We start from the raw sequence: 25,904 nt of genomic DNA, 5'->3' as shown, positions 1-25,904 counted from the left end.
TGTATAAAATTGTTGGACTCATCATGGGAAGTTTTAAAAGAATATCAGAGTCGTTACAGCAGAACCATAGATACTCTTGTAGCCCGTCTACCCTCTATGTATGTAGATGGGGCCCTGAGTTCTTTTCCCCTATTAACTTCTGTAGGGTAACTCTGATTTACTTAATGTTATTTATCTTGGGTCACTATAGAAATAATTGAGTGTACTAACCCTTTAACACAATGTATAAGCACCACAGTCTATGCAGGCTATATACCCCAAAACCTCTGAAATAATAAACACACCTAGAAACCGTTTTAAAATAGAAATAAGTAATTTCTTACTTTAATTGTAATAAAAAATAAATAAAACAATATTAACTTAAACCTTAAGTGTTTTTACTTTTGTTTCTTAAACAAAGTGTTAAACAAAGTTCCACTTAACAGCAATAACACTGTGCACACAGCAATATTCACATACTAAGCTGGCAAAATATCAAATCAAATCGTTGCAGGCCTGGTTCGCTGCTTGTGATCGTTGGGACCAAAAACTTAAGAGGTCACTTCACTCCAGCAGGAGCATAAACAAAATAAAGCAGGGTGGTGGGTACCTTTCTTGTAGTTCTGTGGTTCTCCTTAGATGTTACCAATCCATAGCCATGTGTCCATGAGCAGGAGGGCAGCACGTGGGCATAATCACGGAGTTTGGTAGTTATCCAGCATTGCAAGAGGAACTCTGAGCATCCCGGATGGCTCAGAGCGCTATCTGGGTGTTGTCTCTAGCTTCCAGGTCGGAAACAGTCCAGACGAAGCTACGTGTGTTAGCTGGGTTAGCTAAAAGCAGCAGTCTGTTCACCTTGCTAATTCACCACTCACTTGGTTAACGAGCGGCCTCATACAGGTTACAGCAGAGCAAACTTCGGGTAGAAATTCTCTGTAACTCTGTCACTGTGAAAAGCATGTCCTCTTGGAGATTCTCTAGTTGACAAACTCAGACCTGTTTAATACAAACTTGTTTTGCAAACTTTGGAATTCCACCTCAAAACGGGCGCATCACCTCGTTAACTCTCAACCTCTCTCGCTCTCTCATGCCCTCTCTGCATGCACACGCATGCCAGCCAATCAACAAGCAAATAGATACACATAAAGATACCACTCTATCAAATTAAAAGCTTCATCAAAGTGGAATAAAAATACATGCATGCATATGCAATATGCATCTTAACATTTTTTAACCCATGACCTCAGCATTTTAACACACAATGAAAATGATGTATTTTAACCATGCTTTTTAATAAACCTTATTTATTTATTTATTTATCACAGACAACTATTTATGTATGCATAATTTTAACTGGGCTACACCCTTTTTGTATTCCATGCATTCTTCTTTGTCGTCAAAACCTGTTGACTACATTACCCACATTGCAACGCGCGAGATTTGGGTGTGTTACACTAGTAGTGGCTAATGTAGCCTCGAGTTGTAAGCCTCAAGCAGACAAAGCGGTGGGCTACAGAGATCTGGTAAGCTCACTTCTTTCTTACTCCACAACCCCATATTGACCCTGCTTTATACAAGTTTTTTTTCATATAATTCATTAGTACTCCCCAAGACTTGTAAACAAACTACGAAATAGGTGGGATCTCCCTTTAAAAGTGCTAAATGCGAGATTTAGAGAGAGCATTTCTATTGCCTTCGCACGGCTCTCAACATGGCTACGACTGAGCCAGCGGCTTGCAGCTAATGGTGTTAAGGGAGAGCGACTTCATTCTCTGCTCAGGTAGACATTACTCCTCCATATCTAGCAAATAGCTGTTCACTGCTATATTAATGCTCTGGATATCGTATAGAGAACCTTTAGGGGAATCTTGTGCTCAGCAGAATTAACGACTTAATTTACATTGTGATAAATATTAATATTGACTGCTTAAAAATACTGTAGTGCAATGTGTTGCCCCAGCCCAACAACTAGGAGAGCACCAGGTTGCTGTCATCTATGAAGCCCTTATACTCCCACTGTCCCCCTACCTGCTGGTGTTTCCCTTCAAGTCACAAAAAAAAGACACAAAGACCCATTGATGCTCACCACGCTCCTCCTCTTCTCTCTCTCTGATTCACTCACACTCACAGACGACGAGGTGTCCTATTAAAAGCTGTAAAAAAAAAAGGCAGGCCGCCTTTGTCCTATTACTGTGGAGTGGAGCTGATGTCAGTGAAGTTGGCAGCCACGGATGACTGGGAGCCACCAAGGCCTTGGCCAGCTGACATTATCCTGCCCCTCAAATGTTACCCGGCCCTGCAGCGGTGTGTGTGCCTGTTGTACTGTTTGTCCTTGTCCAAATGGAACTTCTGGATGGAGTAGCCATTCTTCGCAAGGTGGACAGGAGAGACGGAGAGAGGGAGAGAGAGAGAGAGCGACAGAGAAGGTGGTAATCTGAGTGGATCTGAGCGCTGATCCTCTTTGGCTCTCGTAGTGTGTGTGTAGGAGGTCACATCCAGCTTGAGCTCTGGGATAAGATGGGCATGACAACAACAGAGGAGATGCAATATTTGGACTGGAGCTAAAGTCACCAGCGACAGATTGAAAAGGATCAGCGTTCTAGCGGTATAGAAAAATATGGAAAAATAATTTGAGCTATCCGTCTGTGTTCTTTATCTGTGTGTGTTGTTGATATGACTGAGGGGAGAACCACATCTGCCACAGGATTACACACACACACACACACACAGATTGAGTCTCACAAAATCTTAAAAGGTATATCGGGTCAATGACCATTACAATTTTGTGACGGCTCTAACTCCGAAGGTCTGAGTTGAGTAGCGGCGGCGGAGATGTGGTCCAGGTAAACAGTCCAGATGGGTCATCGGCACGGAGCCAAAGCCCTCCTTAACCTGCTGGATCAGGGAATCAGCCACACTTCACAGCTACGCCGGAGATCACACACACAATCTCTCTCTCACACACACACACACGCATGCAGACAAATCTCTTACCTGCACTCAGACCAGGTGCAGCCAATCGGATCAGTTTATCCATCCACAATGCCGACACGTAAGGCGATAAAACCCAGTTTGTTTATGGTAACTGCCGTAAATAGCTGCCGCCCGGCTTTATAGATTGAATGTCATAAAAGGATCAATTTGTTTCTTTGGGAAGAAGCAGTAATACAGTGCATTTAATATTCCTTTTTACAGACTTGTTTATTTTCATGTAGACTGGAGCATTAGAGATGCCATTATAAGGCCCGGGAAAATTGGTCCACTGAGGATTGATCCAGCTCATAACAAGCACCGCGATTCTGAAACATTTATGTAACACCGCCCCACATTACAGCCTTCTGGATTTGTTACGGAGAATTATATGATCCCTATAGAAGATCAACAATGTTGTAATTGCACGCCACAGTTTCCTTCTCTTGTCATGCAGAACTGCATGAGGAAAAAACCTATTTCGCACCCCTCTTACCCATCCTCCGGAAAACAGCCATTAACTTGTTTGGGCTTTTCATAGTTTATCACCAATTAATGCGGAATTAGCAAGCTGATTGTCCTGAAAACTTCCAAAATCGTTCTGAGTTGTCAGGAAGAGGTTTTGAAAATAGCTCTCTCTCTCTCTCTCAACCGCCTCTAAACGCGCGATTATGCACATCAGCTGCAGCTCTGCTTTGCCACACCAAAAAAGACGAAGAGGCGAAAGGGAAAAGGGATGTGTGCACGTGCATTGTTAGCAATTACTTTTTTTTTCTCAGGATATTCGTCAGGCAACTGTAGGGGCACACAGAGAGGAAATAAGAACATAAGTCGTCGGGTTTAGGGCGCATTGTTATCACAGCCGTGCCAGCGCTGCGACTGTGAAATGGAGAATGCGGTTTCACTGCTCTCAAAAAAATCCCTCTCGCCCACTGGGCTGGCGTTCCTCAAGTTCAGCTCGCCCGGTGTGATATCCTCTTGCCGATGGTGAGTGCTGGGTCCTGAAATTCCACCCCACACTGGATTTCAGTCCCTACCACGTATTTTATGTTGTGTCTTAGCTTGAGCTGTAACACAGGCACAGCACATGCCTCTAAATAACTGCTAGGCGTGCTGCTACTCCAAAACAAGCCTCTGTTTTCTAGTAAAACAGAACTGAGACAAAGTGATGAATATAGGAAGGAGGGAAAGACAAAATTCCCAATGTCTTTTTGGGGGGAGAAACATAAAATAACCAATCCATTATGCGAGCACCACCCCTGCTGTGTTCCCCTGATTCCCTCTAGCTATTAGCAGCTTAGGACACAAATAGATCACACAAGATATTAAAAAGCAGCGGGAATCTAACAGTTTAAAAGCCCTGCCGTAATCCTCGCTGTGGAACAAAAACACGTCTTCAACAAAGTCAAATTATTGTTTTTGCTGATTCTTTCTTCTATTTTTACAATTATTATTGTTTAGTATTCACATTTTTACGTGTTTTTATGAGGGATGGAATTTACAGATACAACACAGTTCATCATATAGAGTGAAACTCATCAGCAACAACATCCACAAGAACGCTGACGGTACCTTATTCTCTATATTCATATATTTTAGTTTCATTTTCATTTCTTCTTCTTCTTCTCCCCCATACAATAGCTATTATATGTGCCAAACATATTGAAGTGTCTGGTCAATGAAAACTCAGGAGACGAATGTAATGTTGTTCATAACAATGAAAATGTTACCGATGTATCAGTATGCCGGATTTCAAAGCTTTACCCTCAAAACTTCAGTCACAGATTTGTGCAAGACAGGAAATAAAGCATTTTGTCAGAGCTGATCTAGGAATCAAGTGGTGAGTGAGGTTGATGTTAACGGCTTTTGACATCATCTAACTGACAGTACCTGGGTGTGCTACAGAGATCACATCAGAATGTGTAACACAACATCATATTGGTACAAATTTGACACAAATATTTTGTAGAAATTGATGTTTAACACAAACAAGGTGCTTATTTCAATTATAAAAGGCAGAAATATCATTTTCTTAAAGAGGACCCATTGTGCTTTTGCGCTTTTTCCCTTTTCTTGTTGTCTTATATATATTTATTACACGGCTTTGATGAATACTCAATTATGATTGGTCAATCACAGCGTTCTACGGTCTGTTATTTCTTTATAGCATTTTGAATTATTGATTTTTTAAGTAAGTAAGAAGCGGTATAATGTACAGCTAGCGGGTCATTGTTGTGCCGCATCGCCCTGTTGGGATTTATTTTACAACAATGTTAAAGGCCTGCAAAGCTACAAAGCCCACCCCAAAGGGAGTTACTCTCCCCCACAGAAACACTGTGCCTGAACTGCCTGAAACGCCTTGCTGGAAGTCCCGCCTTTTCTTCCGTAACATGGTGATGTCACCAAGTAACACATTTGCATAATGCCTGCCTAGCGGCTTGTTTGGTGCGCCCTCAAACAAAGCTAGTTAAAGAGGAGCTGGAGCAGAGTCCGAAGAATTTGGTTCGGTTGACCAATCACAACAGAGAGGGCCAGCTGACCAATCAAAGCAGACTGGACTTTTTGGGAGGGCGGGGCAGGAGCTCAAACTGAGCGTTTCAGACAGAGGATGAAAAGAGGTGCTGCAGCCCAGCCGGTATGGGAAATATAAAGTGTTTTTTGATGTTCTAGTAGAAACCCCAAATACAATATGCACCTGAAAAATAAGCATATTAGGTCCTCTTTAATACTAATATTGATGCTTTCTGTTGTGCCGTTATCAGATTTGTAATCATTTCAGTCTCAGACACATAACGTCCTTGAGATCTCAGATGCACTGCATGATCTGCTTTGTCCAGTGAGTCCACAGGATCCCCCAATCTATGCTCCTGTGCCCCTGATTTAATCACTATTCCCATTCTGCTTCAAACTCTCACTGGATTTAGCTCCTTTCCGGGCTATAAAATCCACGCGGAGGAAAATGAAATACCAGCAGACATAATAAACACGAAGGCAGTTTAAATGATTATGTCGGTGCGCCTTCACAAACTAAATCCATGAAAATCCATGAAACTAAATCCATGAAAATAACACAGGATGCGAGTGTTTGCTCTAAGACAAGTCTGAGTAGTTAGAGGCAAAGTCCTAATTTTACTACCAAAATTGCACTAAAGCCTTTTCACATATCTTATGCTGACCTTACACCAGATGATCAAGTGATTTCAGTTTTTGGGAAATTTACAATTTAGAGTCTAATCACTGAGTTGTGCTGTCTCAGCACATAAAAGGTAGGACACAGTCTTTTTTCTCATTTTGACAATCCTGGCACAATCAAGCATGTTTGGTATTATAATAAGGGTTTAGTATTTTTGTAAAAGATGTATGATGATCAATGATAAAATTCAGAATTTTATGACAGCCAAGAGGCGTGTTCCTTTTGTCTAAATTCAGCAGCCCTGTAGTAAAAGCAAGCTAGTAAACATGGGAAGGTTAAAGCTGTGGAATTTAATTTTTCAAACCCCGTATTAGTTAGAAACCATGCAGAGGAAAATTTAATCATTTCTGGTTGCAAACCAATTTTGCTCTTTATCACAGCAAAGAGTTAATTGTGTAATGTGACTTCATGCATCCAAATGTGTTCGAATAAACAAAAAAAAAACATGGAGGATTTGATTATATTAGAGGTGTCACATCACCCAGTGTTCACTTCACTCCAGATCCTAAATTACTTGAGGAAAAAGAAAAGCTATCAACTCCCGTCTTGCAGGTAGCAGCAGGACTAATAATTGTTTATTAAGCACCTAATTTGGCTGCAACATGGCTGACTCTCAAGTCAAATAGCATAATCAACTGACACTGTAACAAGTTAACAACATAATTATTCCAGCTGTTGTGGCCGATTGCCTAATCAGTCACTGTTTGACCGTATAAAATAGAAAAATAATAGCATTTTATATTTACTTTTGAAATTTAAAACACTGTGGGTGCAGCCGATTAGGCTGTTATCTGGTTATTATTATTATCAGTGGTTATTAGCCTCATAGATGTGGGTCAGTAGGGGCCTGCTACACCCACCAGTAGGTTTTTATCATCTATTCACATGGTTGATCACCAAAAGAAGGAATAAAAGAAGACGACTGTAAGCTCTAGTAATTGTAGTAATTATGACAGGAGCAAAAGTGGAAGTCAGTCGCTGTAGCACAGAGGGTGTGAAACTCCATAATGGGTGGAGGTGTGAAACTAACAACATGTAGTTGTTAATCTTAAATTTCACTTTTAATTTTCAAATGTAGTTATTGTAAGCCAAAACCATAGACTGTATATAAGAAGTGGATGTTACTGTGACGTCACTCATTGGTCTGTGGACTGCCATTTTGAAACCACAAGTTCAGCGTTTTGGCTGTCGCCATCTTGGTATTTAGCCGTGGCCATCTAAGTTTTTTGCAACCAGAAGTGACTCTAGAGGGTGGAGTTAAGTACAACTGAACTCCGAATAAGACATTTTCAGGCGACCAAGAATGTTGTAATTAACTTTCATGAACTGAAAACACAAAAACATAGACAACACCCAGACCGATCAACGCCGTGGTAGCGACCTGTTAATCACAAGGTAGCCACGCCCGACAGCATTATGGTCTATTTTACTCTATATGGGACCATAACTTACTAAATGAACATCATGCTGTATTGAAGAAGACTTGAAACTAGCGATTGAGACCATAAAATCATGTTTACAATGTTTAGTGAGGTAATAAATCAAGTGAGAAGTAGGGTCATTTTCTCATAGACTTCTATACAATGAGACTTCTTTTTGCAACCAGAGGAGTCGCCCCCTGCTGGCTATTAGAATGAATGAAAGTTTAAGGCACTTCCACATTGGCTTCATTTCTCAGAACCGGGGGTAGCCCACTGGCCAAAACACAATGTTTTTCCTTAAACTTAACTAAGTGGTTTTATCGCCTAAACCTAAACAAGTTTCACGTTTCATTCAGTTTTACATGTTAGAATGTGTTGGTTTCAAGTTTTGCTTTCATAATGTAGTAGGTGCAGCAGGTCCCTACTGACCCACATGTATGAGGCGTATAACGACTATTAACGCACATTATGAGCAGATAACAGCGGGTGGGATATGCAACCTCTTGCACAAATGTAAAATGAGTATAGCAGTAAATCAGTATATTTCATGTTTTTTGTCCAATAGGTGTCCCTAAGGATCCTTGATCAGTTAAGTCGCCTTAAACACACATTAATTGAATAAGCATGGTGTCTCAAGTATGGCTACAAAAGTGGGAATAAACCTTTAATCAAGCAGAGGTAAATCTCTGTGAATGTGAACATCAAACACAACGTGCTTCAAAAGGAACAATTCAAACTTGAAAGAGCCAGATAAGTTCACAGTACGACTCAAACACGTCGTCTCCAGAACCCATCCTCCAGTCCTTATCAGGCCTCTCTCCTCGATTACAGACATATTCTTAAATCAATGTGGAGTGATAGCGGCGTTAAGAAGACAGTGGAGTGGACTAGAAGCCGTCTGGAGTCTAGACCACTCTGACTACACAAACACACACACACACACACACACACACACACACACACACACACACACACACACACACAGTGATGTGGCATGCCCTTATTATCCACGACGTAACATCACACCGGGTGCCCGTCAGACTCGGGACACGACACAAACAAAAAGAAACCTTAAGGCGACGCGACACCCGGTCGCAATTAAAAGCTGAGGAATTAGCCTTTAAGTACGGATGTCCTGACCAGACGTTATAAATGTAACTCCTACACATTCACACACACCGTACTCGCAAGCGAGAAGACACATTCAAACACACACACAAATGTCTCAGAGGGCATGTTCAAGCACAATCACAACAACAACATCCGCTCGTATTATTACTATTCACCGCCTCTTTGTGAACATCAAATATGAATGGTGTGGACAAGTCATTCTCTGCATGGGCTTGTGCGAGTGTGTCTACATGTGTGTGTGATGAGATTAGAATCATCCAGGACACTCATCTATTCTGTAGCTGGTGAGGAGATTGAGTGGGGTTGGGTGATATGATAGCACTTTCACAAAGGATTACATTACTCTCCCTCTCATTCTCTCTCCATCATACAGTACTCTTTTGCTCTCCCCAGTCCTCACATGTGAGTATAGACACCGCCTATGTTGTAAATTGAGCTGGTGCTAGATAAAGGATTAAGACCCCTACTTGCACACGAGCATTTGTGCGTGTATGTTTAAGTTAGATATGACTTACGAGACGTTCTTTTGCCAAGTGGTATTCATCTTCCACTGACATGTCAATGTATTACAGGCTTATTATGCAGTTCAGTTAATCTATTGACTAATCTATGTAATCTGAAAGTCATTTTATATTGAGCAGGGCAAATGCAAAAGTCCCCAGTATGAAGAGTATGTATGTAGCCGAGGCGTAACGTGTTCAGTACTATCGGTGCCATTATAGAAGAGCTGATTAAATGTATGTTTAAATGCCTGGGACTATAGGCATAATGATAAGGATAGTCATTAGTTAATGAAATAGGTTGCAATCTAGTACAAGATGCTGCCCATTTAATTGCAGTTAGTAGCAGTACGGATAGATGTATGGAGAAGAAGTTTGCTCTGTTACTGTATGTGAATGTGATGTGCAGCTTTTAGTGCATTAATGACTGCATGTGATTTAGCATCAGGGATTGATTATGAATAAGGCTCTGAAATTAATTTGAAAAAATTTACAGTTTAAAGATTCTCATATCAAACCCCCATTTTGTATTATTAATTTATTATTATTATTATTATTATTATTATTATTATTATTATTATTAATAATTACAATTTTAAATTAACTATTTATGGTTGACATTTTTTGAGGAATAATTTAATAATGTATTTACACTCTGTAATTACCTCTCGGTGTAGTTGTTTTCATTGTTAGTGGCGGGGTCCGCCATTTCCTCATTTGATTTCCTTAACACAGGCAAGGGATACATGGGAAACAATGCATGTATGTAATCCAGCTTTGCTTTAACAGTTTGTAAACAATGATGACATAGGGCATTTACCACCAAAGATTGCGAATGCCAACTAAACAAATTGACTTTGACAAATAGTTACCGACTTCCAGATCCGTGTGCTATTAGTGAATGGTGGAGAATACATTAGCAAGTGGCCAGATATATACACGTATGTGGTGGGGGAGAAGCCAGCGAGAAACTACGAGTATACAAGTCACTAGATGCTTACGACTGCGTTATCTGTGGTCATGTACAGAACGTCAAATACCATAATAACATAGACTCAGAGTTTTGTGTCTTGAAATCATAAATCAAACAGAAATAGCCAAAGACAAGGACACAAGACCACTGTGTCTGAGATTTGGTGAGATTTTTATAATTAACAAACCAGAAAACTATACGTCATTACAGGGAATTGTACACGCATGGCAGGGTCAGTATTATTTTGTGTTGTAGGCTTGCTAGTAGGGATGGACCTATTAATCGGCCGAACATCGGTATCGATATTCGCCTTGTTCACTGCCATTGGCCTATCAGCAAATCAGATGACATTCGCTGATGGCAGTGGCTGATGTTTATCTATTTTGTTGCATCAATTTTGCGCTCTCCATTCACTTTCCAGCAGCGTTCTACCGCTACTAGTACTACTACTACTAATCGATTACAGATGGCGTCGTTCTCTCGGTCAAATAAGAAAATAAAAAGGATAAAACGGGTCACCAAATAGGCTTTACTTGGGCAGCCATTAATATATTGACGGCCTGCTCAAGTAAAGTCCATGTGTGGTAAACACTGTGTTATGTTTCTAATCGCTTTTACATTTAATTACATTAAGTTATGTTTCATTAAACAAATGTTTTTGTAGGGCTGTGTAAGTACTGAAACATTCTTCTCATTGAGTAGGTAGTTGTATTGCAGCTAAAAAGGCTTTTGAAGCAGTTATTTATAATTAGAAAGAATATTTTTCATTTGAAAGAAGGTTATAATAAAGGTTGTTTCATTAATTTGTATGATTGAATTTGTGCTTTTTCAAAGACAGTGTAATAAAATGCTGAATGACTTTAAAACGGCTCAGTTATTTTTTTTATAATGAAAATGTTTCCGTGGCACAAAAGGGGAATAAAATAACAGCAGAAACAAAAAAGACAACAACAAAAACATTGGTATTGGCATTGGCCAAATAGTTATTGTAAACATTCAGAGCTTAATGATATAGTTGTTATGCATGCATGAATTATGCTTCTGTTTTACTGTAATTTTCTCCCCTTTCACTACAACCACAAGCATTTTTGATCGTGTCCTCAGTCCAGTGGTAGTCAACACGTTTAATAGCTTGCAGCCATACACGGCGCCGGTTGCTCTGAAACTGTCGTGATTCTGTCGGAATTCTGTAGAACTTGAGTCCTCTGATGGAATATCGATTCTGACAATCGAACATGCAACAACCAGACATTTTGATGCTGGTAACAGTTTTTTTGCTAACTCATCTGGATAGCTATAGGGCAAAACGCCACTTCTGTTGCCAACAGGCACATTCATATTTTGACTTTAACTCTATAATATTAACTGTTTACTGTTCACTCTCTTACAGCCTGATCAGAGCTGTATTGAGTTACTGCTACTGTGCCACATTAAAGGCATCCAATTCGTGAAACACTGGGTGTTTTTTATTGCAGCTGCAGGAAACACAGTGTATCGTTTGTCAAAAATGCATCTACAAAACAAGATAACGGACATTTTCTGCACATTTGACAGTGGATTTTAAATATTGCAGGGAGTAATATTTAGAATAAGAGTTGCAAGTAACAGGCTGCACACCTCCAACTCCTCAGCAACGTTACCAACTCCTTCTACTCGCGTTATGCGCTGCATGAAATCAGATTGCAGTTGTCATTATTTTTGACTTCTTAAATATTAAAATATGCGTTTTTTTGGCTGCACTATAAACAGACCAGTGGCTCTCCATCACACTGTTGACAAAGTGGCTGCTCGATGTTTCCTGTAGTATTACACCAAACTTGTTACCACCAGTAAAACACAGGTGTCGCCAAGTCAGCCAGGACTGAAAGCTTAAGGATTCCAACTTTAGTATAATAAATACACACATTTGTCTTAATGGGTACTGGCAAAGCAAGACATTTTATGACAGCAGAGTCAGCCTACATAAGGCTCCATGTAAACATTCTAGAGATGTAGGCGTGTTGACATGCTCATTATAAAGCTTATAATAAGCACAAATCTCAAATCAAGTTGATTGTCTCTCAATTTAACAACTACTTAACTTTCTCTCCATCTTTTAAATGCATTATAATTGGTTGTAATTTCATGTTATCAATCATGTTGTCGTGCGGTTACTGCATTTCTCTTTTGTTGTTTTCTTTGCACGGTGATAAATCATACTTTATATGCCAGAGGACATGAGGCCTTGCTTAAAAAACCTTTAATTGCACAACCACAGTATGTTCCTTAAAAAATTGCAAATTCCATTCCTATAAAAACCCCGCTCTCAGGAGAGAGAGAAGGTCACTGTGTTCACAGGCTAAAGCTGGTCACCAGAGAGATAGAGACGCAAACTGAGAAAGAGAAAGAGAGAGAGAGAGCAGGCTCGATGAGAAGACAGAGAAGCCTTAATGACAAAAGCGTAGGAATCTAAGCTACAGTTGACTGTAAATGCTCTCCATTACAATAAATGACTTCATTACAATAAAGATGTGTTCAGCCACCCTCTGTGTTTCAATGAGTATAACTGTGCAACGATTCGTTGAAGTGTGCTCAAGTAATAGAGCTTCAGATGCAGTCTGTGGTATTTACACTTATCCTCTCGATGTGCCGGCTCAGGACAATACTGAGTATTTGTACCTGCGCAGAGCACCTGAATACGCACACTTGTGCGCACACACACACGGAGACACACAGCTGTGTCACACTGATACGGCCAGTCCCTTCCTTTCTCTGTGCTTATTAAGACGTCGGAGCTTTTAGCACCTAGCAGCACTAATCCTATAGCCTTATGCTCACTAGTACTGGAGCCAAATGGCCTTATACACATGCTCTCTCACTCTTCCCCTCCCTCCCTACCGTTCCCTCTCTCTTTCTCTTTCTCCGTGTGCGAGTGTGAGCATCTGTGACTGTTTGTGATGAATGGACGAGGCGAAAGAGGAGAGGGGTGAATGTGAGACATTGCACCACTGAGGTCAGTGAGGAGAGAGAAAAAAGGAGAGAATGAACAAGGGAGGCTGAGACGAAAAGAGAGGATGGGTGTATGTGTTGTTGTGCGAGTGTGTGTGTGTGTGTGCGTGTAAGGGGGGGGTATAGTTGCACATGAATTGCATACAAAAGCACCACATGCACTCTGCCCCTGCGTTTATGTCCTGCTTGTCAGGCATGCAGAGCGTGTGTTTGTGTTTTTCGTGTGCGCACCGGCGTGTGTGCGTGCATGCATGTGCAAGGCCGAGGTAGGTTAAACTTGTACTCGTGAAGTGTTCCCAGAAGAGATTAATCATCCTGCGCTGGAATGCAGCATCGCGGTCATAAATCATCACCTGACCTCTCTCTTTCTCTCTCTCTCTCTGCCACACGTAGCAGTGGAGTCAGGGTAAAAGGAGTGTCATTGCAAATCTGCAGTAAACAAACAGCCAACAGCCTTGACAGAAGCGTGAAAGCTAAGAAACAGAGCTACTTATCAAACACCGGAGTCCAATCGAAATGATCGGTCAGATATATTGAAGCCTGATAATGACAAAAAACGTTGACAGAATAAATATAACAATGGGAGTAATTCTTTCAATCAAAATTTGGGAGGAAACCAGGAAACCAAAATGTAGGTGTAATGGATGCTTTGAGCCCGTAAGAATAATTCTGCCACTAGATTTGTGGTAAGTTTCTGAAAGGTCCGAGTTCACGACTTGTGAGGTGTTTGTTGGCGTTGTCAGAAATGGCGGAGGCCATGGAAGTGCATTTTTCAGTGCATAATAAGTGAATATATTGTAATTTTAGTCTTATACTGTATTGTTTTTCCTCATCATTTTATAATTCATTATAATCATTTTGATATTCCCAACGGCCTCATTTTTTTCCTCTGTCTTTATGCCTTTGCATTTACTGCATTAAGTTACCCACTTGCTAGCTTGCTAAATTGTGAATCTAACTCTATTACCAGACAGAACATTTATATTAGATTATTACACGGCTGTGTTGAATACTCGATTCTGATTGGTCAATCAAGGCGTTCTGCGGTCGATAATTTCTCTATAACATGCCGTTGCTATGTATAGCAGACAGTTGCTATGGGCGCAGCTCTGATGTCGGACTCTGGCGGACCATTTTTGTGTCAAAATATTGATTTCTTCAGTAAGTAGCCATGTAACAAGCTGGATAATGTACAGCTAGCAAGTCATCGTTGTGAAAGAATCCCCTTCAGGGCGATGAGAGACCCAATTCTTGCACAACAATGACTGGCTCGCTGTACAGTATCCCTTACATAACAACCTTTTTAAAACTTCAATGCAATTATTTATTTATACAATTTTGGCACATGGCAACTATTGGATGGTAAGATTAGACAAATTGTGGCAATGGGAAACTAAATTGGTCTGTTATGGGACGCAAACTCCATACAGTTGTATGAAGGCAGATGAGCTACATGTCCATCTACCACCGGATCACCAGCTTATATTCCAACTTACTCCATAAAGGACAAAGCTGATTGGCACTCAATGTTGGCAATAAACGTAAATCACATGTTACAAAATCATCCAATATGAACCAAAGTCCTAGGATAACAGGAATCCATTAGATTTGGCCTGAAAGTAGCGGAGAGAGACAATTCAGTAAAATTATTTATTACATGGCTTTGTTGAATACTTGATTCTGATTGGTCAATTACGGCAATCTAGTCTATTATTAATTTTTATAGCAGACCGTTGCTATGCATAACAGTCCGTTGCCATGGGCCCAGTTCTGATGTCGGACTCTGGCGGACCGTTTTTGTGTCAAATTATTGATTTCTTATGTAAGTAGCTGTGTAATAAGAGGGATAATGTGCAGCGAGCGGGTCATTATTGGGAAATTAACCCCTTCAGGGTGATTCAAGACCCTGTCAAGGTTCATTTCGCAATAATAACCGGCTCGCTGTACATTATCCCTTACTTATTGACTTTCAGTTGGTCATATCATGATGATATGATCAAATCTGAATATGCCAAAACAGCTGGAGAAAGTCATGAGAGCACATTGAATGTGCATTTTACACCCTTGTGCTTTTTTGCCCTCATAGTTTTATTATTAATGAACAAGTATATCCGTATATACTTATAAGCTGTTAGTGAAATGTTCAAGAGCAGGTGGGAGCCAAGAGAAGCTGCTGAACAAATGTTTGGATCAAACCTTTAGACCACTCTGATTTCAGTGGGACGCTAGCCGGAAGTCAGTGCTATCACTGTGCATTTTGCAACTCAGGTAGAAGAAAAGAGCCTTCCTCGGTTATGTTCAAGTACAGGAAATTGATTTTGTAATATTAAAAATTCAACAGCTGAGTTTCATTACTTTTCTGAGCCTATTCCCTTCTCCTTGTGGAGTGGGAAAATATCACAGTTTATTAAATTACTTCTCTGAAAAGTCTCCGGGGATGCCATCTTAACTCGCGTCCTCCTTCACAAGGCCATTTTAGACTGTAACTAGGCATGTCTGCTTAGAAAGAGAGACAGAGAGAGAAAGAAAGAGGGGATAAGCAATAGAGGGGGGTGAAGGTACACTACATTTCCTCAATTCATTGGCTGCCGCAGAGAGTTTGTGGTTATTCCATTGGCTGTGAAAGGCATGGAATTGAACGATCCCACAAATCAAGAGTAGGGGAGTTGGAGCACAGTAAATGGAGAAACCACAGTAATTGCTAGCGTGTGTGCTTGTGTGTGTATTTGCTTGGATGTGACCCTTAGTTGATATGTCCTCGACTAGTCAGGATTGCAGCAGACCCGCATGCAACCTCAGCTGAAGTGTATTTAGAAATGCAGAAGACCAAAGATATTAAGCAAGTTCACGGCCACAAAAGATCCTCAAGCATCGTCAGTGATTTCCTCAACAACACGCCCCGTCTGAAGCAGCAAAGGCGTCAGGGCTCGACTGGGTCTGTGGGGTTGAGCGATGAATCGGCAGTGTGTTTGAGCATGACTCAACCGGCCACACCTTCCTCTTAAGGGCAGCAGAGGACAAGTCTACTTTTCACTGTATTTCTCCAAACAGAGACAGGAAAGAAGAGGCAGGAGGGTTTGTAATTTGTAGTGGCGACCACTCGCCGGCCTCTCCACACTGATGGGAAGCAGTTTTAAAAGAAAACCCTGCACTGCGGGGCCAACAGACCAAGGCTGCTCGTGGTTACTTTTTATACAAGCTAGCTCTGCATTGTCAGCCAGGAAATTCAGTTTGACTCACTGTGGCCTGGAAAGGCTCAATGGGCGCTTTGCTTTGCATCTTCAATGGGACCAAAACTACTTCACAAAGGGATCAGCCTTCACCCAGTTTGCACCCCAACAGGTGTATTTTCAACTAACAGATGATGAGCACCTAACTGGAGGAATGTGTCACTCAATAGGCCATTAGGGATACAACCAATGATATTTTTCATTATTGATTATTTTACTGCTTAATTGATTAATCATTTAGTTTAAAAATGGGCAGAAAAAGTGCCCAATGAAATTCCCAAAGTCCCACTGTATTCAAGACTCAAATACCCCTGAACTTGGAAACTCTTTATCTGGGCCATTTTCTGTTTTTGAGGAGGCATATAAAGCTTTTGCTGGCAAGTAAAAAAACAATCACGAGAAGGTAGCTACATCTAGCAACACCTACACTGGATGATTAGTGTGGAATCATTTTTGAAATATTTAAAATTGAAAAGTTGACTTTCTCTTTGAGGATCCAAAAAGGCAAATTTGACCAGATTTGGAATCGAATTTATAACCCCAATATGAGCAGACTTTGTATGAGTCCACGGATGTTTCATTTTCCTTCCCTCTTCTTGAAGAGAATATTGTGAAATAAATGTAAGCTCCCTTGGTTCTAATGTATATACAGTAGTTACATCTTTAATAGAGGGGTGGATGGGCATATACAGTGTAAGAAAGCATGGGCATGTAGGCTGTATATGTATGGGTATGCAAATGAATATTGATGTGTAGATGCGTTAAATGTCGAAGGGTATACATGGTTACATACTTTATGAAGTGAAGATGGAAGACCTACAGTTCTCCAGAGGACTGACTTATGACACAGGAACTGCAGCATGCGCATACCTCTTTTGTGCATTTGCATACAGTATATACTGTACATGTATATAAAACCTGGAAAAGGGTGTTAAGTACAAATATCTGGATAGTTTTGTACACACTGATTCTGTCTTAGTCCGAAATTGCATACTATGCACTCCATACTTAATAGGTGTACTTTCGTATGTCATACTTTTGTGTGAATAAACGGTAGTGTTTATCTTTTCGGACGCACTGAGCAGTAATTAATGTCGTTACTTCCTGAAAGCCTCCTTGCTGGTTGGAGACGTGTAACCGTGGTTACCCGTGCCAACCTCATGTGAACTAAACAACGTTTTTGGGGATTTAAAGTCTGAATTAATTTAAAATATAAATTAAGCTGAGCAAAGTGACAGTTAAATTGAAGCGTTATTGATGTTACAGAGCTGTCCGTCAACGTCTGCTATGAACGTTGTCGTCACTACCGCATTGCATTGTGGGATATTTATGCTGCCGTAGTGTCCAGCGTTGCATACTCTAATATTTCCCCAGAAATAGTATGCAATTCGTGTACTATTGGTTTAATACTAAGGTTTCGGACATACTAAAATATCTCACATACTGTCACTAAATAGCATGTTAGTGTGGAATTTCGGACGCAACCATTGTCTTTTCCTAATTAAAATAAAAAATGTAAAAAAAGAAATTCCCAAATCCAAGATCTTCAGATTGTTTGTTTAATCCAAGAACCAGTTCAAAACCATGAAATATTCAGTTAGCTATCATATATGTTAAAGAAAAGCATCAAATCTGCTCATTTGAGAAGCTAAAAACCAGAACATGTTTGACAGTTTAGCTCAAAAAAAAATGATTGAAATGGTTATCACACTACTTGCAGATTCATTTTTGATTCATCAGCTAATCTTTTTAACCTCTAGCTGTCTCTCGTTTCTGGTAGTTTCCCCTAAATAATCCACTGAAATCAGTTACTGATGGCCTCACACCAGGTTGGTCCATGATAAAAGACTTGGTGCTGGCCATTATCCCCGAGTTAATGTGCAAGTAGGCACATGAGTTAGAGACTTTATTTTTGCTCAACTTAAATGCAACCAGGAAGCTCACAACAAAGAGCCACGGGCATGTGAGGAGGATGAGTTAAAACCAGTCGGTCAGCTGTCAGACAGATGTAGTAAATATCATCCCACTCTGCCATCTCTTCCAGCACAAAAAACCCACAGGATCCATGAGCATGGTAATCCAAGATGAAGGCTGCTCTCCACACGCGTCACTTTCTCTAAAGCACAGCGAATGCCGGGCGTCACAAGTCGCACACATGCGAACACACATCGCACTGCATTGAGCGCTGTGGTCTGAGCTACAGCCCCTTGAAAGAACTATAGGCCGTCAAGGTCATAAAGAGTATGTAATGTAAGGGACTAATGGAAGGAACGAGCTCTGAATGGCATTCAGATTTCATGTTAGTCTAAGAAAAACCAAACAACATACCGACAATACTCAAACGTAGTGAATCTGAAAGCTGGAGCCAATACAGGAATGCATAAAGACACAGTAATGTTTGCTAAATGCTGTCTCCAAAAAATGTCAGACTATTATGTAGCCTATTCAAAATTGTTTTCACATTAAGTTAGAGTCGCGCTGGCTAATTCGACGTCTAATATGTGTCTTGGTGGCAATTTTGAGAATCGTTGTTCCAATAAAGAGATATCTGGGGCTTTATTTTGGTGGCAGTGCATTACACGCTACGATCCACTGTGTTTACCTTGATTAAATCATACACAACCCACAGGCTGCCACAAAGTAACCACACCAACTTCTTTTCTCATCCAGAAACACAAGATTTGAGGGAGGCAGGCATCTTTCCAAACTGTTTGGCAAAAGTGAAATGTTATCTTTAATATCTTGATACATATAATTGTCATAACGGGGGATACAACAGAATTATGACTAATTGTTTTGGTTATATGTGATCGGGCGAATCAATTGATGCAGTCATCCAAAAAATGGCTTGCACAAAGTATTGTTCAGTTAGTGATGTAACAATACCAGAAATGTATTTAGTAGTTGATACTAATACTAGTGAAATTCCACAATTCTCGATACCAATTCGATACCACGGTAAAAAACAAAAGTAAAAAGAATAAATACATTATACTTCAACATACACTCCTTTATAACCGTTAAACAGTAATATTGCTATGAAGACATCTCCTTCAAACAACGGAATTTATTCAAGTTTCTTGCCCAAAAGTACATTTTACAAGATTACATTTGAACTCATCATGATTAGGTTAGACTTTACCTTTGCCCAATACTCATTTTTACTGAATAGTAAAAAATAAATCACTGACAGCTCCCGTGTTGAAATCGTCAGGACGAGAGCTTGTTAACGTGAGCTGTTAGCAGCCAGTAAGCAACACAGTCCTGCATGGAGCTAATGGCTAATGTTTACTAGCTCTCATCCTGCAGATTTCAACATGGATTTGGTGTTCACAATGTAGCATTATCAGGGAAAAATAGGGTGCGTCCACAAGACGCGTCGATAGAGAGTTTACTGAGTCCCAAAGACATTTTCTACCGTCCCCAGGGCGACAGGACGCCGTTAGACTCAAGCCCTGATGGTGCCACTGTAGAAAAACGAGTACCGACACGTTTTCAGAATTTGGACATCGACTTGGTACCTAAGTGTCGGTTCACTTAAAGCTAGGGTTGGTAATCTTGAGAAATTAGCAAGAGTACACTTCATTTTTTAAATTATCCAACCGACAAACCCATCCTAATGTTGCCAATGAAAGTAGCTAGAAGCACTAGCTCCAAAATGTGCTAAATCTAGCGAGAAAGTCGCCAAGTTGGCAACACTGACAGTCCGTTCCTTCAGGCTTTCCTCCAAAGCCACTCCTCCCCCAAAATTATCATTATGAACATAAACAACAAACATGGCTATTGTTAGTACTCACAGCTGTTAAGCCAGCAGCTCGTGGAGGACTGGTGACGCCCAATGAGGGCACAGGCAGGGTGCTCGCAGGTAGACGGGTATGGAGGCCCGAATGAAATGATTGGACGGGTTTATCCTGCGACAGCCATAAATACCAGGTTTTTCCCCTTTTTTTTTCTCAGAGCATTTGATTCATTGATTGTAGTCGGGATGTAAAGAGATAACTAAATACAGATAACAAAAACATTTTTGAAGAACATTACCAATCCTAGCTTTAAGAGAGAAAAAAAAGTAAAACATTAATTTTAGTTTCACTTTTATCAAAACCCAAGCCACAATTCTTCCGAAAACTATGGGAGATGTCATCAACTCTGTGGTTTCCTATCATCTACCCACCAATTAATCAATTACTGCAATTAATGTGATTTGCTCCTTCATCAGCGAGTCTTTGTAATTTTAGCCTCTCGAGAAACCACAGCGTGCTATTCCATATGTCTAAAGCTCCCCCGAAGGAGCACAATTAATGTTGAGGGTTGAAATGTTGAAATATGAAACAGAGAGGACAATGAGGCATGAATGAATCAAATTGAGGACTAGACAGCCGGAGCAGGGAAATGTGGAGGGGGACGTTGAGCGGTGCACAACCGGTTGGACGCGGTAGAAATGAGGAGGGGGAAACTGAGCCGGTCCTCTCTCATCAAAAGCCCTTCTGACACTGCTGTATCTCATGCCACCCAAAAGCTGCTCTGCAGGAGGGCAGACCGGGGCAGCATATAATAGGAATGAAACCATTCCTGCAGCAGTTTTCTTTTCTGGATCTGGATTTATGACACCGTGTTGATTGTATTTCTGGCTCAAAAAAGCCATGAGCTTGTGAAATAGCTGAGAGGGTAGTAGGACGGACAGAGCAGCCTATAATAGAGCAAAGCTAGTATTTTCCATTTACCGGTATGCTGACAATTACAGCAACAGTATAAACAATGTCACCCCCTCCTCTCAGTATTCTGTCACAAAGACCATCATTTTCAACCCAACTCTCCTCTCTGTAAAGGTCAGCGTTCTTTGTTAATCAGTAGTGACAAGAGGTTGTTTCTGCTTCCATTACCACCTATCCTGCTCTGTCTCAAATGATAAGATGTTAAGGTCTAATGTACCGTACACCGGCGGTGTTTGCTGGATTTCAAAAAATGATTTTACCTGATAAAATAACAATCATGCCCTCAACTCTATTTAGCACTGAATCATTCAAGACCTGCTTGTGAAAATGGCTTAAAAAACAAAACACAAAAAAGGGAGGTTTTAAGCTGCAGGTGTGTAGATCTGCTGGGGGATAATTGCGTGCTTTATCCTCTCAAGCATCTTCATGAAAAAATAAAAGTATAAACTTAGCCCCCAAGACTAAATCTGATGGATTTAAGGTATTTTAAAACTCGCTAATGTTACTATGGTTGCACTGTCAGAGGCGTTCACACCTTGTTAAATAGTCCAGGTAAAGAAAAAAAAACTTAAACGCTGTGCTGCAAATAGTTGCTCCCAAAACCAAAGCAGTCAACACATGAAATCGTACTACAAATAACCGGCACTTTGCAGGTAATTACACCCGAGAGACATACAGTACAGTATAAGCAGCTTTTTTTGTTGTGACATCAGTTAACATGCTGCAATGTAGTTGACAGAATTTAAAAACAATGAACACAATGGTGCCCGTTTTGTGTTTTGAAAGGGACATTTGGCTCTAAATCGGCAACCAAATTGCAGCGGCCATGGCCACAAACATTCAGCCCACTACGCTGGTTCATTATCTAACACTGAGTGGGTTCTGAATTGGTTGGGAAGGACAAAACGTATTAACTGGGCGCTCAGTCAGTACCAATACGGGTCGCGCCTGTAGTGTGAAAATGACATTAGTGAAATTGGGCTCTTGAGGTTCTTTCTAATGCCGTTTTCCATCTGTTTGTGAATGTGGACGGCGCTATCTGCACAACGCAGGACGGAACTCAGCGGCGGGGGGGTCACACTGGATATCACTGACCTCTGAACAGCCCCGCGGCCCCGACGGCGTTTGTTTGTTTGTGTGTGTCTGTATGTGTGTGCGTATGCATTAGAGTTATTGTGTGAAGCCTTCAGTCTTTAATCCTCTAATCTGCTGAACCCTGGAAAATCACTGCAGTCATCTGTCAGCTGGGTCAGAGCGGGCTACAACACACACACACACACACACACACACACACACTCAATGATGGTCATTTATTCAACGGGGCCAGCCTCATTTCAGTCTAATGAAGATTGATGCTGCTCGTTCCCGGGCCTCACAGGTGTTGCGGTAAAATGTATGTATAAATACGTAACCCACATAGAGGAAGGGAGAGATTAACAGAAAGAGATTCACTCTCTCGTCATGTTCACGTGTGAATTAAAGAGGACCTATTATGCTTTTGTGCTTCTTCCCTTTCCTTCATATAGTTTCTCGTGCATGTAAAAGGTCTGCCAAATTACAAACCCCAAAGTCCATGCCAAAGGGAGTTACTCTCCCCCACAGAAACACTAATCCTGAACTGCCTGAAACGCCTGGCTTGAAGTCCCGCCTTTTCTTTCGTAACGCATTAGCATATTACCTAACAAGCGGCTAGTTGGCACGCCCTCAAACAAAGCTAGTTTGAGCGGAGCTGAAGGAGTTAGAAGATTTTTTTTCGGGTGACAACAACACAGTGGGCCAACTGACCGATCCGAGCAGACTGTGTTTATGGGAGAGACGGGGCAGGAGCTGAAACGGAGCGTTTCAGACGAACGGTGAAAAGATGTGCTGCGGCACAGCCGGTATGAGAAAAAATAAAGCGTTTTTTGAATATTAAAGCATGCAATATAGTAGAAACCCAAAATACAAGTACGCACCCGAAAATGAGCATAAATAGGTCCTCTTTAACAAAATATCCACCGCTCACATAAAAGTTTGTGACTAAAAAACTATATCTCCATGGTAACAGCACAGAGTTAATCTTGTTGAATAGTTGTGAAGGTCCAGCAAGGACGTGGACTCAGAGAACCCGCGGTGCTCAGACCCTTGAGTCAAGTCTAAACCTCTCAGGCCTTGTTTGTGTGTGTCTGAGTGTGTGTGTAGCCATGCCAAATGGGACACCCTGAGGGCTTGTCTGGAGATTGCGGTTGACACGGCCTGCTGCCGTCCAGCGTGAGCTCCTATTAGCACTTAAGACTGTGGCTCTCTACACATATGCACACACACACACACACACACAAACACACTGGGCACAATGATTACACTTGGCAGGTTAAAGAGTGTGTGCACTTGTCTGCGTGGGTAAAACAGATTAAAGTACACAATGTGCACTTGTTCCTGTATGCATGTATTTAAATGTGTCAGACGCCCCAAAACTGAGTCTTTTTTGATTTCTATGCCCCTGTCAAAAGCTCAAGATGGAGGATGGAAAGTGGGAGACAGATCAAAGAGCGTGAGGGATCACATAAACGCAGGCAGCCTTGAAGAGAGCTAAAGGTGGAGGAGGAGATAGAAGGGCCACCGAGAGAATATGTACAAGTTGGATTGAAGTGCCAACCCCAAGGGGGGCGTCTCATCGCCGAGATCTTGCACGGCATCTGCGTGTGTTTTCATGTCACAAAGGTGCCAGGCTCTGGGATTTACAGCTGTGTGTGTGTGTGGGGGGTCTCATCCCTTTGACGCCCTACTTGACAGAAACTCCAAAAAGTTGTTTTTTCCCGCTAATGCAACCATTAACTTATTGCAAGCATATGGCTTTAAATCCTTAACTAAGAGTCACACTTGTGCCCAAATGCCCTGAGTGAACAACTACAGCTTCCTGCAGCGTTATGGTCCTTGCTGCAGCTCCAGGGGTGAGCCAGCTGGGCTGTGGCTTTCAGCCTCTCTGTGTCACCAAAAAAAAAACAAAAAAAAAACACAGAGCATGGCAGCAGAGGACAGATGTTAAAATTCAGCACAGCACCTTACACACTGCCTGGATCTTTGATTTTCTGCAAAGCATAACACCATGCATTATTTCTATATGGCAGCATGTGAGCTATAGCTGGTGAAATATTAATGAACACAAAGACTGTAGAAAAAAACACAAAGTGCAGTGTAGCAATTGGTGCTTTGGAGCAGATTAACTCAGAGCTGATGTGACCGCGCGTCCTGAAGAGGAGGAGGAGAGGAAGAGGAGCGGTATATAGTGGACGGGTCAAGCAGCCAATTAAAAGCCCACCAGTAAACTCCATCTTTTGTCATGATGACGAGAAAGCATCTGTTTTTTTTTTTTTTGAAGGGCAAACTCACTTTCATCACGCATGCATGTAAGGAGAGCGATGAGATGATGATGAGGATGCTGCTGCTGCTGCTGCGCCGCTGCTGCGGTAGAGCCATAAACGCGTCAGGAGCGTCAGGAGCTAAAGGTTATAGCCGAGCTCCTGACAGCTCCAACATTTCCACCTTGACCCTTTTACATAAAGGAAGCACTGCACAGCCTGTGGACACGTGTTTTTTTTTGTTTTACACACAGCAGGCCTATCATAATGTGTGTTGCCATGCAGATGTGCGAACATGCAAAACCGCTTCATATAAGGTCATCCCAGCCAAGGAACTATGAACCAAAGCAGCTGGACAAAAATGACGCTGCGGACACGCGAAGAGGATCCGTGCATGTGTGACCAAGTCAAGTGCATGCACGCTCACACGAGGAACCATAAATCTTACTCCGATTACACCTCAATGTCACGGCTCCACGACAACTGATGGTGATGGTGGTGATGGCGCACCACAAAACACATGTGGACGCGCGAGCCTGACAGTAAACAAACGCGTAATGAGCATCGTTTCCATGTGAATAGATTTGGAAATATCACGTACCTTTTTTTTTTTTCTCCCCCCAACCAGCTGCGCGCGGTGCACTCACTGCATAACCCTCCTCTTCTTCTTCAACTTGAACTTTTCCTCCGCTTCAGATCGAACAGTCCGACTTGACACACTTGTTTATTACACACTTTTTCTTTTTGCCCCGTCTGTCCTGAGTCCTGACGAGCCGCTATTGCGCGCAGCGTGAGGTGAGAGAGAGAGAGAGAGAGAGAGAGAGCTGGTGGAGATGGAGAGGAAAGGCTATAAGCTTCCAGTATAGTGCAACATCTCTGCACAAAATCACACGGAGCAATCCATTCCTGTGGCGGTGTCTCGGTCGTTATAGGTTAACATGCAGCTGCTGCTGACTGGTGGAAAAAAAGGTGCACCCCGAAACCGGACGAAAGGTTTTTCCGTCTTCCGTTGATTCCTCTCTCTCTTTAGACCTGAGAGACGACCGATCGGTTAAAGGGCTGCGCGCAGCAGCATCCAGGGAGCGACCATCCACACACACAGCAGCCTATAGAGGAATGACCGAGGCTCGCGGAGCGCGCGTTCACGGCCAAAGCCAAGTCAATGGTCATTACCAGTGCATGTGAAGAGTAATCCACTGTGTGGACTTGACTGACTGCAAGCTAAAGGGGATGACACAGCAGGGATCAATTAAACAATTAGAATAAAAAAACATGTAATATATAATGCTGGTCCTTAACTGGAAATCACTGCAAATGTAAACAATATATTATCATTATTTTTGAAAAGATAAAAAATTAGGGCTGTCAATTTGTTTTAATGCCACTAATTTCTTGAAATAAATTAACATTTAAAATTGCGATTTTTAGGTTGTAGAAGGCTCAGTTTTAAAGCTAAGAAATGTTCCAAA

General features: G+C 41.5%; 1 protein-coding gene across 8 annotated transcripts in view; it reads right to left on the bottom strand.

The window, feature by feature from the left end:
• Positions 1-25,562, bottom strand: part of tenm2 (teneurin transmembrane protein 2) — a 246,709-nt gene extending 221,147 nt beyond the window's left edge. For 6 of the 8 annotated variants that reach the window (XM_037779456.1, XM_037779451.1, XM_037779450.1 and 3 more), the window contains exon 1: positions 25,037-25,562. The gene's annotated coding sequence lies outside the window, so the exon portion shown is untranslated. The remainder of the gene's footprint in view (positions 1-25,036) is intronic. The other 2 variants (XM_037779449.1, XM_037779457.1) reach the window with 1 other exon arrangement.
• Positions 25,563-25,904: the final 342 nt, after the last annotated feature.

This window comes from Sebastes umbrosus, chromosome 9 (genome assembly GCF_015220745.1).
Source record: "Sebastes umbrosus isolate fSebUmb1 chromosome 9, fSebUmb1.pri, whole genome shotgun sequence".
Taxonomy (NCBI): Eukaryota; Metazoa; Chordata; class Actinopteri; order Perciformes; family Sebastidae; genus Sebastes; species Sebastes umbrosus.
Note: the sequence above shows the minus strand (reverse complement) of the source record. Positions and strands in the feature narration are given on the sequence as shown.